Genomic DNA, 20,306 nt, shown 5'->3' with positions numbered 1-20,306 from the left:
CCGAGAAATACAATAGTTAATAGTGTTATACAATATGTTTTAGATAGCATACTCGTAGTATGCAAGTTATGCATTCACGTATAGAGTGCCGGGACATCTCACACCTGTGTATACTGTCCAGTGTCCGGTGTCTAGTGACGTCTACTGTCACCCGATATTTGGTGTCAACACTAGGTGACTATCAGTTAATATACCTAGGGGATGTGTACGTATACACTTACACAAGCATGATTGAAAATAATAAAGCGGCAAATATTTTTGGAAAAGAAATGTTTAAGGAAAATCTCTGCACTGTTATGAGAAGAGTTAATTATTGCAATATTAGAAAAAAGAAAATGAAACTACTTTGGATAAAAAAATGGTTAAGTGATAGACCTATAACTAGGGCCTTGTTGCTGAAGCAACTAAGATTAGAATATTGTAATCTTAGTTGTTTGAGAGTTTTTTGAGTTGATCCTACACGAATGGATCGTGTGTGTTATCCCACAAGCATTCGTGCTCTCTATAAAGTTGTATAAATTATAAAGAATCTTCGTTTAATTTTGTCGCTGAAATACCAAACAGATATACACCGTACAAACGTTCGCGCCAGTGACTGGCTAGATGCGGGCTTGTCGCCCTGCCGGCACCTATACTTACCGGTGTAGTGTACCTTTTTTTTTTATGAAATAAGGGGGCAAACGAGCTGATGGAAAGCAACTTCCGACGCCCATGGACACTCGCAGCATCAGAAGAGCTGCAGGTGCGTTGCCGACCTTTTAAGAGGGAATAGGGTAATAGGGGAGGGTAGGGAAGGGAAGGGAATAGGGGAGGGTAAAGAAGGGAATAGGGTAGGGGATTGGGCCTCCGGTAAACTCACTCACTCGGCGAAACACAGCGCTAGCGCTGTTTCACGCCGGTCCCACGTATAAACTATTGTACCTACACCTAAACGAACACCAATAAGTGAAGTCCGAAAATACTTTTATTTAATTCATCTCTCATAGGGCGCTCCCCTTACAAGGCTAAAGTTTAATGTTATTATTCATCCATTCTTCTAATTTTAAAACAACTGTTAAATATCGTTAAAGGTTCAACGAGACTTAAAGACTACAACAATATTGTTATAAGAAGTTTATAAATCATCCTTATTAGTTTAACTTGATGGCTAATTACTAACATATGGTGCGGTACTTGTTAATGTTGGTTTAAATTTTTTTCTTTTTTTCTGACTGCACGCTCTGTCAGCTCGTGTCAGACATGTGCGTTAAAAAAACAAGGGCTCATCACTAATAAAATTGACGTTACACAACCTTTAGGGCTGTCATCTACTATTTTATCTTTTTTTATAAATTTTTTGTAAGGTACCTAATATTAATAACTAAACTTTAGTTGCGGAACGTAAAGGACGTAAGAAATGTATTTTATCTTTCGATACCTTACTTCGTCTTTGTAGGAGTAAAAAATCGAATTTGATAATCAAAAATTTACTTTATTGTTTCGCTTGCTTAACAGTTAATAAAGCACGCAATCCTTTTTTCGCTTCGATATTAAAATCCGTTTGACATTTACAAAATAATTATTGAGCGAATAAAATATGATTGCAGGGGGAGGTTGTTTTAGTACGATTGTGAGTTATGACTCGTGATAACCCTTGGGGTTGTCGCTTTGAAGAATTGTTTCATTTTAAACATTATAAAGAGAAATAGGAAATTGAGGTTCCGACTGTATTTATTTTAAACCAACTTACAATTTTTTCACTGTTATGTTTTTTAATTTCAAAAGATTAATTTTCCATTTTTTGGCCCCTGTGCGAGTTTCTTACGCCGTTTTTCGCAGGGCTAGTTTCCGAACCGGTGCCGCGGTGGTAGGAATTATTTAAGGACGCATAAAAAATTAGCAAGTCGATGTCTGTCAGTACTCAGTACGAATTAAAATAACATTCATAGCAGCGCGCCTTGTACAATGTATAGTGGCGGTTACGACGCTCGCCGCTTTCTTGATAGGGCGAAAATGTATACATATGAAGAAATTTGAGAGCGTTTCTTATTTTTCTTATAAATGGAAATGTTATTTATTTTTATATAAAATATTTAGCACTTCGTACAGGGGACTAAATAAGCAAAAAATTTTTTGTATATTTATTTTCCTTAGTTCAGTGTATTTAGCTGTACTGGTACCTAATCAGACCCCATTTTTTTTAATCTTTTGCGATTATTGTGATGGTTAAAACGTATTTATGTGAAAATGTTGTATGCGGCTATAAAATTGTTATGGTGTAGACGTGAAGATGAATATAATATGATCTTTCATTTGAAACCAAAATATCCTCGCAGTGTGACTCCTAATTCTTTAAAATGGTACCTAAAAATCGTTGATATTTGTAAAAAAATGTGATTAAGAGACGCGATTTTCAGAAAGAGTGGTGTGCAAAGACTGAATAAAAAAATTTGAATAGGGCTCAGGTAAAAACTGATTGGGTGATCATGATATAGAATTAAAAAAGCTGCTGCTGATGATGAATTGTTATCTACCCTCCTCTTATCGTGACGATAAACAGGGAGTGACCGCTGAGCAAATACTGCTATCGATTCTTGGGTACTTGTGCGCATTAATTGAATCTTGGCTAATAATATAGTTACTTGTTGTGGCCCGCGCGAGAACCGTACATTTTCTAGGAAAAAATCGATCCTTTCCAGGGACTCAAAGTCCCTCTGAAATAAATTTAATTCAAATTGGTTCCCTTAATTCTAGGGCTGCGTAAAGAGTAAAGACGTACAAGTTGGAAGCCGGCTACATGAGGTAGCAGCAGACGACGTCTTCGCGACACTACTGGTTTAAATATGTATCTATTTCTATGAATAGTGTCGCTAGCTGCGCAGCAGATTCATAGAAATATGTACATAGAAACCAGTAGTGTCGCGACTCGCGACGACACGTCGATTGCAGTTGCTTCATGTCGTCCGCTGCCAACCGGCACCTTTAGGCTTTAGGAGGCAAACGGCAAAATTACCTAAAAATACGAATAACAAAAATGGTTCCCGCGCGATCAACTATTTACGAAGCATCTTGTTTCAGGAACTTGTATAAGTTTGTCTCTAAAAATACTAACAAAGTATTTTTAGAGACAAACTTAACTCCCTGAAACTTCTGACCGCTGTTCGGAAGTTTCGAGACTTCTACAAGGGCTACTTAAGGACCACTCAATAAACAGCATATTTATTCAGTTCAAACATTTCAAAAACTTTAATTTGGGGGTCATTATCAAAACTTTGATTTTTTAATTTTGGGAACCATCGGACATCAAAATTTTGATTTTGAACCCCTTCCCCTATTTCACCCTTTTTTTAATGCTTTTACCATACATTTGGTATGAGCGACAGTCTTGATGAGCTTGGCTTGTCTGGCGGTCTTTAAACGGATGGACCGATTTTGATCTAGTTCTTTACTTGAAAGTTGACGTAATAAGGCTTTGGAGCTATTATAATTCTTCAACTTCCTCACAACCTGACAATTTGAAGTTTTTTTAGTGACCAACGCAGAGTAGACAGAATGATAGAGTATGCCGACTTAGAACTGATGTTGAAATTTTTAAATTTGACGTATTATGACGAAAATCGTCGCTAGGGTTGTTAACTTGTTACCTACGAATTTAAAACTATGACATATTCGCTGGACGTGTTCCTCTTTGGCCGTTTTGTTGTTTGTGTTTTGGCATATGCGATTAAAATTGACAGAATCCAATTTTGAAATCTTTATTTTAAATGTTTAAAAATAAATTATATCAGCCACCGCGAGGCACATTCCGTTCATAATCCTAGTGAAACCCGACGAATTTGACAGATATTGAAACCTGTCCGTTTCTTTGCAGTCGAACTACTGGTCGTTATGTCTATTGTGACCAACGCCTGCTGTCACTATGCTGGCTATTGTGAAATATTGTGTAACTAAAGTTACTTTTTCGGTTTTCCTAAACTGTTACTTTTTCCCCGTGTAAGTGGAGACGTTGATAAAAAGGCACAAAATGAAAGTAATTCAATTGATGCTGTAAAAGCACGTGATTCTCAAGTTACGGAACAGTCGATATATTGACTCTTATTGCCTTTTAATAAGGTCGATGAGTCACAAATTTGAGGAAAAAATCTCAGATCTCTGATTCATTTGATCAAGACCAGAACTTCCGTTTGTGATATAAATAATCCGAAATGTAGAAAGTACGTACTCCTTTCTGACTCATCGTGATTTTTAGCGCCTCCGGTTGCAGAGTGAAGAAAATCTTAGATAAGACCATGGGCGTACCGAGGGGGGGCGGGGGGCGGGCAGGAGGGGGCAGCTGCCCCCCCCTGGATCATGTTGACGTCCCTACTAAGTATATTATCTAGTAATTTTATCTATACAAATTAAAAATTTAGAAAACGAATTTTTGCCATTTGTTTGCAATACAATATTTTTACAACTAAAAATTATGATTTTTTTTTTATTCTTTATAAGCACCTAGCTTATGGAAAATTTGATTTGCCCCCCCCCCCCCCCCCTGGCCCAGAACCTGGGTAATTTGCCCCCCCCTGGCACCAGAACCTGGGTAATTTGTCCCCCCCTGGCCCAGAACCTGGGTACGCCCATGGATAAGACATTACTTTTAGGTCTTAAAAGTAATAGAATTCTATGAATGAACAAAATGTAATTAGGGGATGATTCATACATAATAACTGATCATATGGTTGGTACCTTAATTAATATTTAATAAAGACTTATTATGTTTCATATCGGGTTTATGACCCTCGACATTTAATTACTATCTACGAATGATAAAAGCTAAGGAAAAGTAACTCCGTCAAAAAACATGCTCCACAACACTTGTCAAAAAAATGTACCTTAGGTACACATTTCAATATATTTGCAATATTTAAGTGACCTTGAGCGGTACTAGGCTGACGTTACATGACAGATCAAAAGGAACCAAATTTAAAACGGTAATAGTAGGGGAGTTACGATTCCTTAGTTTTTATTATTCGTAGATTATTATCGATTACTATTACTAGAAAGAGATAGACTATCTAGTATCTTTGTCATTTATGATAAATCAGAGATCTTATATTTGTAGACCAATCTATTACTCATTATTATAAAAAGAGGAAAAGTTTATTCTTTTGCATCAAATAGGGCTGAATAGTTTCTTAACCCAACCCAGTTCTCTACCGCTGGTAGAGTTACGGTGGGTTAATCGTGCCCGTGACTGGGCTTGTACCATGAAACTGTTTTGAGACTCAAACAATCGGACGAGAATGCCGCCTCCTACTCTAACAAACGTAAAATGACGTTGTTAGAGCAGGACGCGGCATTCTTGTCCGATTGTTTGAGTCTCAAAACTGTTTCGTAGTAGGCCTACTGTGCCTAGTGGAGCACCATGGGGTTTTAGTGGGTAGTTCCTCGGAGAGTCCCACACACCCCGGCCGATGTCCCCAATCCGCCCGGGGATGCGCAAAGCATTTCTCCATGTAAAAAAAGGTTCCGAAAGTACAGGGCTGATTTTGATAGAATATGCCATGGACAGTGGACACAGAAATAGACAAGGTATACTTTATATCGTCGTAAAATTGTAATTTATACTTTTGCTTAGAGTACAATACTAAACAACAGCTGATAATATAATAATTCATGTACATACCTTATTCTGAGAAACCCTAAACCTACGCGATTTCAAGCCATGTCTGCAACTTGTAGGTCTATACCGTGAAATCAAATAGTTCGTTGTGAGCGGAAATTAACAAACAATCGCTAACGGTTCCCCGAACCTCACGCGAAAATATCGCTCCACTTCGTGGTGTGGTCATCATCATTATCAAATACTTACCGACTTGACGAAAAAACTCCCGGGGTGCTATAAAAAGCGCGGTAAAGCTATTGCAGAGCATTTTTTATCAACTTATGACATTATAATTTGCATACGTCTAGTCGCACACACACAAACACCGTGCCGAAGCCTGCCGAACTGAAACGACGTTAGACGATGCACCGCTGCGTGTGTGTGGGGGTGTTAGGTTTATTTTCGTTACGTAATTTCGTGATTCCCAAAAATCTATGCAATTTACTGCTACGACTGGCTAGAGATGCGCAGGACCGACTTTTTACAGGCCTATCCGATGCGTAGATCATCTTGTCAGACAATCAGGTGATCAACCTGCATTGTCTTAACCAAACTTGGAATCGAACCCACGACCTCCGAGTCAAGAACCACGCCCTAAACCACTAGACCGCGGAGGGCGGAGGCGTTTCCTCTCGTATGCCGGAAGTGCGGTCTACTCTCCCTCCGTTTTATGAATTTTGGATTAGTTAACCCAATAAAAATATGGCCTTCTAGTTGTGCGCAATTTCTTAGCGCAGACATGCGATTTTCGTGCGGACCGTACATTTTGCCGCAATAAAATCTATCCTTTGCTCTTTCCCGGGACTGAATGTATGTCCCTGATCGAAATCGGTTTCATTATTAATACCTGACAGACTCATAATATTTATTAATAATATTAGTCACGATAGTGCACCAAATTTTACGGTTCAGTAGTTTTTGTCACAAGGGTCGGATCCTTGCCTTCGGTCACCAAACATCTGCGTTAATGTTAACATGTGGTGATGCTAGAATAAGTTTTTTTTTCTATCTTTGAGTACCAACCACTTGAAATCATTACCTGCAACTCAGCTTGCTTCCTTAATAAGTAAAATTTTGGACATTTCATACTTCTTATATATACCCTTTTAACTTTTGAGTGAACCATAATTAATTATAGTATACTTAACATACATAGATTTTGTGAAAACCCCTATTCGGTCACGATCCTTAATGTTATATGTAGGTTTAATAGCCTCTACTACTTTAATAGACTTTATTACCTAAGATTCCAAAACGAAACATTTAAATAAGAGCTGGGTACTAAACACAATATTCTAATTCAACCTTAACAATTACATAAAACGTGGGCGAACAGACGGCTACCTGGGGTACCCCCATAAAACAAAGTAAAGCCAATTTACACAGGCCCGAACTCCAAATTAATTTAGCCAAATCCTGGAATTCGGCCCATTCATTTTATATACTTAATTAAGTGTAATTATTTTTATTAAATCACGCGATCGTAACATAGGTTTGCACTTTATTACAAGCTGTTAGTGGTGAATTATTGATAATTAAACACTAATAATTGCTATGTAATTCGATAAGGATTTTTATGGGTCCACCCACCTGTAACGTCCAAACATAAATCAGGGATAGAACAAGGTATGACTGATTTGTAGATGGGATTTATCAATTTATAGACCTTTAACAACATTTTGCCTATGTTTAGACAGACCAACATTGTTTAATTTTTTTTTTGCTAAATGCCGGCCCCGTACTAATTTTAACAATCGCCAGGCTATTTTACTTGATAAAGTCACCAAATTCTAGCAAAATGGAAGTTTTGGGTTAAAAAAGTTGCAGGCAGAAGATAAACGTACGCATATTTTAAACTATTGAATTGATCAATAAATTTTATCGGCAAGTAGGCAACCTAATTACTGTTACTTTACCCAAGTTTTTACCCAATTTAAACAAAACTGTTAATAAAATGTCTCATTTGGCCAATTGAGGTGATAAAAGGGGATATTGTTTGGGCCCAGATAACTCATTAACGATAACGACACACGCGAAGGGTACATCACGCAATGTCATAACAAAAAAAAATGTAAACGCCATCTCGTTTTTAGTACCTTGTCCATTTTTTTTTGTTATTTATTTATTTATCAATACAAGGCGGAAAAACAAATTTAGCACTAACAGCCACGCAGGTTTAATGACGTAACTAGTACAAGTTATCAGTTTACGTCTGTGTACAATAATTTGTAGACAAGGAAAGCTTGTATTTAGGCAAACGACACTTCATATTCTTCTTCTTTTTATATCGTCAACGCCTGTGATATTATGTCTTAAACTCTTAAGAGGATACACCAGAGGCTAGAGAAATGAAAAAAAAGTACGTGTAATATCTATAGCTCCTTTACCTCAAGCCTATACCGCAGAACGCGATAGAGACAACTGCAGAAAATCCAGAAAATCAACGATTCGTTGTCCCCTGATTCCTTCTCCAAAACTTAACCGATCTAAGTACTTTTTTCATTAAAGATTAAAAAAAAGGCTTCAGCTGTGTTCCTATGTTTTGCTTTTTTTTGTATAATCTAGCCAAATCTGTTTTCTGGACGTTTGAACACAGCGGAAAATCGGGCCATTTTTTTGGGTTTTTGAACGTTCATATCTTATTTAATAATTAAATTATGAAAAAAAAAGAAAACATAGAGACATTGTATTAGTGGCCGTAGATATTCAGGAAAAAAATTATAACTCTACTAGCATTATCCAGGGAGGAAACAGGGGACAACGTTTGTATGGAAAAAAGGGCGGTGTGGACTCCTCTTAAGGCCATCCCCCGAGCAAATGACCTTGACCATACATTTGACGCGTCCCCGAGATCGCACAAAAATCCTATTTTTCTACTTATCTTAGTTCAAAATTGACCTAAAAAAAATTAAACGGGGAATATGTAGTTAATGAAATTGTCTATCTATTGTCGTGTGTTTCAAATAAACGTAATTTGTAAATACTAGGGAGATGCTGAAAGTATGCTTCAATTTTAATAAATTGGTAAGTATTTCTTTGGAAGCTAATATCATGATTCATGAGTATAATAAACAAAAATAGAAAATTTAAAACGGGGAAAGGAATGTTTGATATATTGAAGATTATTGCTGTATTTTTATTATAACTTTGTAGCTTTCAAATTATGAGTTTATAAGGCTTTGAATACGGTAAATTACGGAATCTCCGTAGGGAAGGCCCTTAACAACCCATCGGTATTCGGTATGTGACATAAGACATTGCGCTTGCGATGCGTTATGTCAAATCCTATGTATGTAGTTTTATTTCTAAAAACTCGGCCAAGTGCGAGTTGGACTCGCACTTGGACGGAAGGGTTCTGTACCATTATAGAGCAAAAATAGGTAAAAATGTGTTTTTTTTTTGGGAGCCCCCCTTAATTATGTACTATTTATTTTATTTTAATTTCATTATTAATGATTAAATTATAAATATATAATTGAGTATTTTGTGAACATTTCAAGTGCATTTCAAGTTGTGTATGTCTCTTGCCATTATAGATTACGAGCAAAAAAGACCAAAACAATCACGTTTCTTGTATTCTCCCTTAAATATTATTTTTATTTTGTTTTTAGTATTTGTTGTTATAGCGGCAACAGATATACACAATCTGTGAAAATTTCATAAATCTGGCTCTAGATATGCCTGGAGACAGACAGACGGATAGACAGACATCGAAGTCTTAATAATAGGTTTTTACCCTTTGGGTACGGAACCCTAAAAACAGAAATAAGTAGTCTGTCAAATTGTATGTTGTCATGTTTCAATTTAGCAATGGAACTAGATTATCTCTGAAAATACATTTATTTTAAAGCGCCACATTTTATTCAACTTTTAATGCCAACAACAGCGTTATTGAGTAATCGAAAATTCAAACTAGGAAATTGTATCGCGACGGCTGACAGTTACATTTTCGAAGATTTATTGAAGTCATATCGTGTGAAAACTAAATAAATAACTTTTTAATTCGTGCCTTTGATGTGTTTAAAAAACTACCAATGATTTATAAACTGTATACGTATAATAGACTGTTTAGCATCTTCGTCTTCGTCGAGCTGATATTCCTTTATGGCGCAGGAACTGTACATTTTACCGGAAAATTATTCAATATCTTTTACTTTTAAAAAATCGTTTCAGCGCGCTATAGAAGAGGTAACAGACTGATGGACATCAGACCGTCACACTTTCATTTCTAAAGTGAGGAAAGTGACATCTTAAATTTATCAAACTTTGGTGTATGTCTGTTACATTTTCTGTCAAGTTTAGGTTCGAAGCGCAACGATATTTTAAGATACCTTGTACCAAAGTTCAATTTTATTAGCTATCTTTAAATACAGCCTCTCTTCGCATTTCGTTTCGGTGTCAAATATTAACAGATCCTAAAAGTTTCTTAACTACGTTTTTATTAAGGCAACTTTAGTGTCGTGTCTCACATGTTACAATAATACAACTTGAGATCATAAAAACTTTTATATGAACATGTATGTACAACTTAATACGACCTAAGAAACTTTCTTGTAACTTTTATATCAAAACAATGAGAATTTGAATTACAATTTTACTGAATCGTTTAAGAAATTCACATTTCCCAAACATTACAATATAATACAAGAAATATAGTAAATATGTATAAAAAAACTGTAACAGGTTGTTTCAAATAAAGTGTAACGTGCAGCATATTATGCAGTTATGCACATACACGATAATTGTTATGTGTGCTTTTGTTCTACAACTTTAGGAAATTCGCGAAAAATTTTTCCTTTTCCATCGTAAAAAGTCACGTGACCAACAAAATTGTCTATGGAGAATACATTTTTTTTCGTTAATTTCCAAAAGTTGTTCAGAATAACCCCCTAAACCCCCTCCTTTCGGCTTAGTATACCATATTTGAAAAAAGAAGAGACTAAGCTTAAACTTTTTAAATCAAAATAATTAGAACTTCTTCGTCGTGCTAATACTTTTTTACGATTATGTATTTACATTATAATTTGAATAATTCTGGCATTATTATGAATGTTGCAAAATCGCGTGCGAAGCTTTCATTAGTAAATACTAAATAACTTCGTTATTAACATGTTAATATTGCCACTACCCTTATTCTACGATAATTCAACAATTAAGACGCTCCCCCTGCGGAGATACCGTAATTTACCGTTTTTAGAGCCTTATTAACTCATAATTTGAAAGCTACAAAATTATAATAAAATAATATACAGCAACAATCTTAAGTAAGTATATGAACGTTCCTATCATAGTTATTAATTTCCTATTTTTGTTTTTTATACTTACTCATGATATAATCAGCTTCCAAAGTAATATCAATTTATTTTAAAAATTCAAGCATACATTCATGATTCAGTATCGCCCTAGTAGGTATTTACAAATTACGTTTTTTTTTCTTTATTCAATACCAACAGCGTATTACAATTTAGAACTTAACACTAAACATGTAACAATTAGTATGGCCAGTAACAGGTATTACGTTGTTTGACAAATAGTAGTGCTATTTAACATAATAATAAAAACAATTTAATAAAAACACCGTCATCGTAATTATCGACACAATGAAGTCTTGGCATGGTTACTATAATATTATAATAAGCTAAACAACTCTCAGTATTGTGGTTTTAATGAAATATTTTGTCTCCTAATTAATATTAATAATATATATGTCACCCTAGCCCTACGACACGAAGTCTTGGGATCAGTGAAAAATACCACTAGGGTACCGCATGTCAGTTGACATACCTAGGTTTGTACAACAAGTTTATGTAAATATTTTTTTAATCATCCTTTTTTAATATTTTGATAACTTCACTCTTGAATTTTCTTTTAGAATTGTAAGCAAATAGGTCTACAGAATTAATTTTTTTTGTGTATGAGCGACGTATACGTGAGATAACGCTGTTATTTAAAACACACGCCAATAGATCGACAATTTCATTAACTACATACTGGACAAATACTGGACTGGACTACTGGACAAACAATATACGACGTTTGAATTTTTTTTAGGGCAATTTGAACTAAGATAAGTAAAAAAATAGGATTTTGGCGCGATCTCGGCAACGCGGCAAATGTATGGTCAAGGTCGTTTGCTCAGGGGATGGCCTTAATACAGCTTCGATTCAGTCCGGATGTTGTTAAACGGCAAAAATAATTCCTATATATAAGTCAAATAAACTTCAGGTAGGTACTGATTTTTGGCTTTTTGACCAATAGAGAATATTATTGCAAAGGTCGAAGCAGTTGGCGGTACTAGTAGATACAGTAAATAATTCGACCAAAATCCGACATGTTGCACACCTCATATCAGAATATTGACAGAACCGTTGTTAAACGTCGAACAAAACTTTTTGTTTGCTGTCTATGCTGGCGCTGACTGCTGCGTTTAGCTTGAAAACATTGCAGTTATAACTTTATAAGTGATATAACTTATAATATTCCCCGCATTCCACTAATTGACGTTAAAAACGATCAAAACGCTCAAAATAGGAAGCGCGGGGATGTCCTAGGACCATAAACATACGACAGTATATATTAAGTCTATGCCTAGAACTGCGTTTGACGTTGGTTTGATATTTCATGAGAATACAATAGGGAACATGCAACAAAAATTTTGCTAAATAAAACGTTAAAAAAATATAAAAGAAGGGCTACTGCAAGGTTAATATTAAGTATATAAAATATTGTTTTTTTTTAATAAAAATTACGATTTAAAAGTAACTTGAAAAGGAACTGATTTCAAAACACCAATCAGCATTCAGTGGCGTCACACATGCTTTCCCCGCGTTCCATTTAGCGTTAAAAACGATCAAAATTCCTCCATTTTGAGCGTTTTGATCGTTTTTAACGCTAAATGGAACGCGGGGCATGACAACTTTTTGAGAGGTATGATCAGGTGGGGTCATTGTCAATAATTGTCAAACAGTAGTGACGTCATACAGACTGTAGATCTGTTTTGGCGCCAAAATTTATATTGACAATTTGAAACCGCATTTTTTGCAGTAAATTCCAGTGTTTTAATTTTTTAAATATACTAGTGGTCTATTCTACATAGAGTTCTTTAAAATAAACACAAAAATAAAAATATCGCATCTTCCCTATAATTGTAGTTTCATGACAAGACATTGACTGAATTGAACAAGGATCGAAGCTGCAATAAAAGCAGAATTGGAAGATTGTACAGATTTCTCGCCATCAACTCTTTGCTACTTTTAAATCGGGAAATTAATATTTTAATAATTTTATAATCCCATATCAACGCAAATTAAACTCTAACCCAGGCGTGTATGGTCTAATCTCGATTGGTCAGAGGTAAGCCGGTAAGAGTCCAGTCAAACCTGTTTGGTCGTACGTTGACCTTATTCTCAATACTAAGTTAACTCTGGCGTCTCGAGCTCTGCTAATAGAAATTAGGTTATATGTTGGTCTGTTCGTAATGTTGGCCTGCCAAACCGGCCAAGGGCGAATCGGACTCGCTTACGAAGAGTTCCGTAGAGCTACCACCAGTATAGGCAGTAAACAAAAAGTTTCGTTCGACGTTTGACAACGTTTACTGTAAATATGCTGATATGACGTGTGCAACATGGCGGATTTTGGTCGGATTGTTTACTGTATGTGCTGGTAGTGCCCTCTGCTCTGACCTTACGGCACAAAACTTTAAATTATTATGTCATAATTTGTATGACAAGTTGTACAGATTGACAAGCTGATATATTTTGCCTCTGTGCCTGTACGTACTCGGCGCAAAATGGCGGCGCAAATTGACTCCCTGTCAAAAACTTGTCGTTTTCTATACCTATAAACCGCGATTGACAATGAAGTGTCAGAAGTTATCAATCGCGGCTTTCTATAGAAAATGACAAGTTTTCGACAGGGAGTCAATGACCGCTACTGCCATGTTTCGCCGAGTTTAGTAAGTATAGTTATTAAAATTACAATTTACACGGAAAGTAATGAATTGTTGTATGGCAGTAGCTGGTGTTTGTAACGAAAAACACTAAATACATATCAAAATATATTTATAAGGGCCCTAATATTAATAGTCAATTCAATGCCTCCATAATATTATAGAATATAAATTATCAATTCGGACGAATACACACACATGATGTGTATTGTTAACAAACAAACATTAGAATAAATTGGATATTATATTGAATCGTTTATTTGGAGATCATGTGGCAATACAAGTTGCAGAGCTTAAAATTATCAATTACAGTGCAATCAATATAAATAAAATAAAATACAATTATTTTTAATCAGTAGATTGAGTTTTAAGGTACTCTAGATTTTCAATCAAAAGTATTATGGTCTGACCAACAAAAACGCAGTCCACCGCCCATGAATCAATAATTTGTAGTACATACAGCGAACCGTATGTCATGGCATGTTCGACCATATTTGGCCATAAGGCGTAGTAAAATGTCGAGCACATACGTCTATTGGTTTACTACCGGTAAACATCTCACCTCAGACACTGTTTCCACTGTTTACCGATGTTCCTACGGCACGCATGAACGAGCTTGGCTAGGAAAAGCTGTGGTGTGGTGTGTGGCTTACCGTCCAATACATAGAACATGAAGTAGTCAGTAATCATTCGGGAACAATACATCTACCCTTATTTTTAAATGAAATAAGGGGGCAAACGAGCAAACAGGTCACCTGATGGAAAGCAACTTCCGTCGCCCATGGACACTGGAGCATCAGAAGAGCTGTAGGTGCGTCGCCGGCCTTTTAAGATCCCTCTTGGATCTAGGGTTGGGAAGGGAATAGGGTAGGGGATTGGGCCTCCGGTAAACTCACTCACTCGGGGAAACACGGCGCAAGCGCTGTTTCACGGCGGTTTTCTGTGAGAACGTGGAACGAGGTGAAGGGAGAAAATATCATGCACACCGTCACCGTCCTGGCTACGCAGCTGGGAGTGCCTCTGGAGTCACGTGACGTTGTGTTCACTGAGCGTGTTGGAGCACCGCCGGCAGAGGGCGGCCGCCCGCGCCGCGTCGTGGTGCGGCTGGCGCGTCGAGACCTTCGGGACGAGCTGCTGAAGGCGGCCCGCGTGCGCCGCGGTCGTACCGCAGACTACGGGCAGGTTTTTGTCAACGAACGGCTCACCTGGCACAACCGCCTCCTATACCGCAAGGTGCGGGAGGAGTGTAGCTCGAAGAAATGGCGCTACTCGTGGACAAGGCGTGGGCGTATATATGCCCGACAGGCTGATGGAAGCCCCGTTCACCTCTTTCGCAATGAAGCTGACATCATGCGTGTCTTCGGCACCTCACAATCCTAAAATTTTGTTTTTTATTAGTTACAATCAATGTTTTAATTTACTTGTATTTTATTATCTCATAAGGGAACTGTCACTAACACTTACTATTAGTTCTGTCAGATCTGGTTTGGGAAAATGCACATTTTTTATAGTTGATACCACTTTAGTTCTCATAATCTTAATAATACTTGTCTTATTTGAAATATGGTATGTCACTATAATTAATATTACACAAGGTACACTTACAATATTTCTTCATACTATTTTAACTAAGTATTCTAATATACTATTTTATACAACATCATATTATATAAAATCTGTTATATTTTCTGTTACAAACAATTATGACTATATTATATTCATTTTATTATTACACTATATTATCTTATCATTATTCACTTTACAAATTATTATTTTAATATATTATGATATGTATGCTTATGTTATCACTTGCGAAACAAGATCTAGGAAATAAAAACTTGAACCACAGCAATGAATAACAAAGATAACAAATTATTTACGGTAGGGCTCTTTAATGCGGGTTCATTGGGAACCAGACACGACGAGTTTACTGCCATGATGGAACGCTTATCAGTGGATGTAATGGCTATTAACGAAACCTGGCTCAGGCAGGGTGAAGATGGCAAAGCTCCTAAAGTGTCGGGGTACAAACTTCGCCATATGCCACGCCCCAGTAATATCCGAGGTGGTCGTGGAGGCGGAGTTGGGTTCTATGTTAGGCAAGGTGTTAGTTCGCGCCTGATACCTATAGCCGAGACGCAATCTGTTGAGCAAATCTGGCTCGATCTAAAACTGAACGGATTAAAAATAGCCGTGGGAACCGCATACAGGCCTCCCTGGATGGATGTAAATCTATTCATTGATGCTCTGACTCAGACGTGGTGCTCACTTGCATCACATGATTATATTATCTTAGTAGGTGATTTTAATATAAATATACTTCAGCAGTTAGATAATAAGACAAAACTACTCTCACAGTTTTTTGAATCATTGCAAATTAAGCAAATCGTTACTTCTCCCACACATTTTACAGAGCATTCTGAAACCCTCATAGATGTTATATGCACTAATGCAGTTGCACGCTCAGTGTTGGTAAACCACATTCCTGATCTGGGGAACCATGCTGTAGTGACGGCATAGTTCAATTTCAAGAAGCCCAAATTCACCCCATTCCAATGTTCTTTCAGACCACTTAACGATATTGTGTTAGAATTATTTAATCACGACTTGGAGCAAATTAACTGGGGACAACTGGAGAGCATTACCGACTTAAATGAAATGGTCTTAGAATTTAACAGGCTTATACTGCTCCTCTTCGATCTGCATGCGCCCATTAAAAATGTTTACATTAAAAAACAATCTCCTCCCTGGCTGACAGATACAGTGAAGCAAATCATGAAACTACGTGATGATAGTTTCTCCAAATGGAAGGCTACTAGGAACCTTACCTACAAAAAATTATATAAAGACCTTAAGTCTATTGTTGTATCTGCTATACACTCAGAAAAACGTGCCTATTTTAGTAAAAATATAAATTGTAATATTAATAAGCCTAAAACTCTTTGGAACAATATGAAAAAACAACTTAACTTCGGTAAAAATAAAGAACCCTGTCTCCCTGATTTTTGTAATGACCCCAATGAAATAAATAAACATTTTGTAAATATCCCTGATCAATCACGCAGCCCATTAAACTCCAACTCATTACATACATATTTTGAATCACATACAATTGGTCCATCTCGATTTAATTTCTCACCAGTATCAGAAAACGAAATTATGACTATCATTAAAAGTCTTAAATCGAACGCTATCGGGGTTGATAATATCTCTTTACAAATGTTAAATCTTACACTGCCTAACACTCTAGAAGTTATTACTAACATTGTAAATAAATCCCTACGAACCTCTACATTCCCCTCAGTCTGGAAGACAGCTCTGATCAAGCCTATTCCTAAAAACCCTAATCCTTCCTCCCTCCAAGACCTCCGCCCTATTAGCATTCTTCCCTGCCTCTCTAAAATAGTCGAAAAAGTGGTGCACAAACAAATAATGAACTACCTTGAAGCTAATAAAATTTTGCCTAAGTACCAGTCTGGATTTAGGAGAAAACATAGCACTGTTACTGCTCTATTAGACGTCTTAGACAACATTCTATCTGCTCAGGATAATGGAAAGGGTACTATTCTGGTCTTATTAGACTATTCGAGGGCATTTGAAACAATTAATATTCCCCTTCTTATTAGCAAGCTTAAATATTATGGTTTTGAACCTTCTGTAATACAGTGGCTTTCTAGTTACCTGAAACATAGATTGCAGAAGGTGGAAATCATAAATCGTAATGGCAGTAAATCCTACTCTTCGGATGCTAGTGTGGATCAAGGCGTTCCTCAGGGATCAATCCTTGGCCCCCTACTGTACATCCTATTTAGTGCGGATATTTGTCAACATATAATTCACAGCAGGTACCACATGTACGCAGATGACACCCAGGTCTACCTAAGTTTCTGCCCTAAAGATTTCGATGAGGCTGTTTCTAAAATAAATGGAGACCTTCTACGAATAGCTGACTGGTCCAACTCTTGTGGTCTAGTTCTGAATGCCAGCAAAACAAAATACATTGTACTGGGCTCCAGAAAACAAGTTGCTGATATTATTGAAAAAAAACCAAAGATCATGATATCAGGACAAGAGATTGAGCAAGTAAATATCGCACGTAACTTAGGTGTTCTTTTTGACTCTAACTTAAAGTTTGAACAACACATGCTCGAGGTAGTAAGAAGCTGCTTTTATCGACTAAAAACTCTTTACAATTATCGCACCTACCTGAGCGAGGATATTAGAATCAGGGTCTGTGATACGCTCATACTCTCGAAATTGAACTACCCCGACACAGTTATTGGTCATGCTATACTTGCCAGAACAGAGAGGCTTGTACAGAGGGTCCAGAATGCCTGTATGCGTTTTTGTTATACTATCCCCCCACGAACACATGTCACACCATTTATTAACAAGGCCAACATACTTAAGATGAAAGAACGTAGAAAGCTCCACTTTGCTGCTCTTCTATTTGATTTAATCCTCACACAATGTCCATCCTACTTATATGAGAAGCTGGCCTGGGCAAGTGATATCAACAACCGTACTCGTGCCTCCCAATACCGGATCCTGACACCAGTTCATAAGACTGTAGCTTTTCGTGGATCATTCAGGTACGCTGCTTCCCGATGTTGGAACAACCTTCCACCTCCCCTCAGGATGCTGAAAACAAAAAAAACATTTAGCAAACATTATAAAACACATTTGCTTCAGTTACAACATCTTTTTGCGTAATATGTACCTTTCGATGGATGCACCTCTGGCTGCGGTGTAGGGTTGGTCCATGGTCGGAATGCGGGACAGCCATGAGCAATCTTAGCCTATTTGTTCCACGATCTCCGTACTCTGGAGGTGTATAGTTATACGCCTGTTCTCACTCCACAGGTTTAAATTTTATTGTAATAACATCATATTTGAATAGGTTATGCCACGTATGAAACCACGTTACAGTTTTATTTTCACAGAATAAGGTAGGTATGCATAAAAATCTTGTTTTTCTTCTTCTTCTTTTAAAAATGGCCGCCTCGGTGAGTTGCCAATGTCAGAGTGTTTTCATATATCAAGTGTTTTATCCCATCATTGTTCCAGACGTCAAATGTCATAGACAAATGAAAATTGACAGCTTTTTCTTTTCTTTTTTTTTTTCTCCCAATGTTAGGCACGCCGCACGTCATGTTATAATAATTTTTATCTTGTAGCTCTTATTTTCTTTATTAATTTATTTAGTATTTAAGTATTTTTAATTTAATATTAAATATGTTTCTAGTTCCTAATGATATTGTCCACACTTTATTATTGTGAGGTCACTCATTGGTCCCAGCAGAAAATCAGTGCAGCAACTTGCTGCTTATGCTGAGCTGGGGTCCATTTTTGTGAGATCACACAATATAATGTAAATTAAGTACTGTACTGTGTCCTAGTTTTCTCGTCCTTTGTAAATGTTGTGTTGTGTGATGTACAAAATAAACTTTTCTTATTCTTATTCTTATTCTTATTTCTCCGGTCGTGCCGGCCCATTCGTGCCGAAGCATGGCTCTCCCACGTATGAAGACTTAGACTCCCCAAGCCTGCACATTTCAAAAACGGCGAATTAAGCTCCTGCTTAGCTACAGATAGTTTCCTTAGAACGAGGTGATTATAGCTGGAATAAGTATATCCTCCTTTTTGGGAAGTTGGTAAAAATGTAGAGCTAGAAAACACCAGGGAGACACCGGCATAAAATGTTTGATATCTAAGGCGAGTCTGCTAATGAAAAATACTTTTTTTATAACCTCTAGCAAAAACAGGAGTGGTATTTGTGTGACATCGTAGTTCTAAAACGTGTCAACTCTTTGATCTAGTTTTTCGTCATCATCATCTGTCATCATCTTCACCAGCGTACTGCTTGACAAGTGAGTAGTGATGATGAACTTTTTGCTCAAAATGAATCATGGTCGTACCATAAAGTTAATATACCTAGCGGAATAGAGAGACAAAGGCCTGAGCAAGAGAGATGTTACTATCAGTAACACTGCGTGGTAAAAAGAGACGTGTGATACATGACAGCAGCACTCTTTTTTTGACGTCCAGTCGGCACGTGCCGCACGTTGACAATTTAATCTCATAGAAATCACGTCCAATCATGCCTGTGTAAGTGTATACGTACACATATTTTTACACACAGATGTAAACCAATTTCGGTTACGTTTGACAGCTCGAGATTGTTGCTCTATTCCGCTAGGTATATTAACTTTATGGGTCGTACACAGGTTTTTCAACCCTCAATTAAAATTAACTTCAGTTTTCTGTAATGTCTGTCTGTCATGTCACATTCTCCATTACAAAAGTAACGATTTGGAGTTGCGTGTAATTAAATAAGTAATTAATTCTGGATGTCATGTATCACGCAATGTAATGTCGTTAAGACTCATCGAAATGACATTATGTTGTGATTCGCTTTGTTTATTCTAAATTATTTAATTATGATTTATTTTGTTCATACCGACTAACAAGAAGCGGGTTCGTTGTTGGGCTGTGGATCTTTTTTTGTGTCTTGGGCAGTGACTTGAAAGCCCTAGCTTTAAAACCTCTTTTTAAAAGTTTTTATATAAGCCAAGCCAAGGTAAGCTTGGCAAATTGGAGGCTGTAATTGTAGCATTTGTACAATATCTACCAATAACGACCAATCTGTTCACCGATCTATCAACAGCTTGTTCCCGCGCGCCCCGACAAAGAGACCTTAATATCGAACCCTGCGTTTTACCCCTCAACATT

The 20,306-nt window shown here is 36.9% G+C and overlaps 1 protein-coding gene across 2 annotated transcripts in view; it reads left to right on the top strand.

The window, feature by feature from the left end:
- The window catches only part of LOC121735785 (DE-cadherin), a 318,616-nt gene that overhangs the window by 33,529 nt on the left and 264,781 nt on the right, over nucleotides 1-20,306 (top strand). The window lies entirely within an intron of this gene.

The sequence above is a fragment of the Aricia agestis genome, chromosome 18 (assembly GCF_905147365.1).
Source record: "Aricia agestis chromosome 18, ilAriAges1.1, whole genome shotgun sequence".
NCBI lineage: Eukaryota > Metazoa > Arthropoda > Insecta > Lepidoptera > Lycaenidae > Aricia > Aricia agestis.
This window is presented reverse-complemented; position numbering and strand designations above follow the sequence as displayed.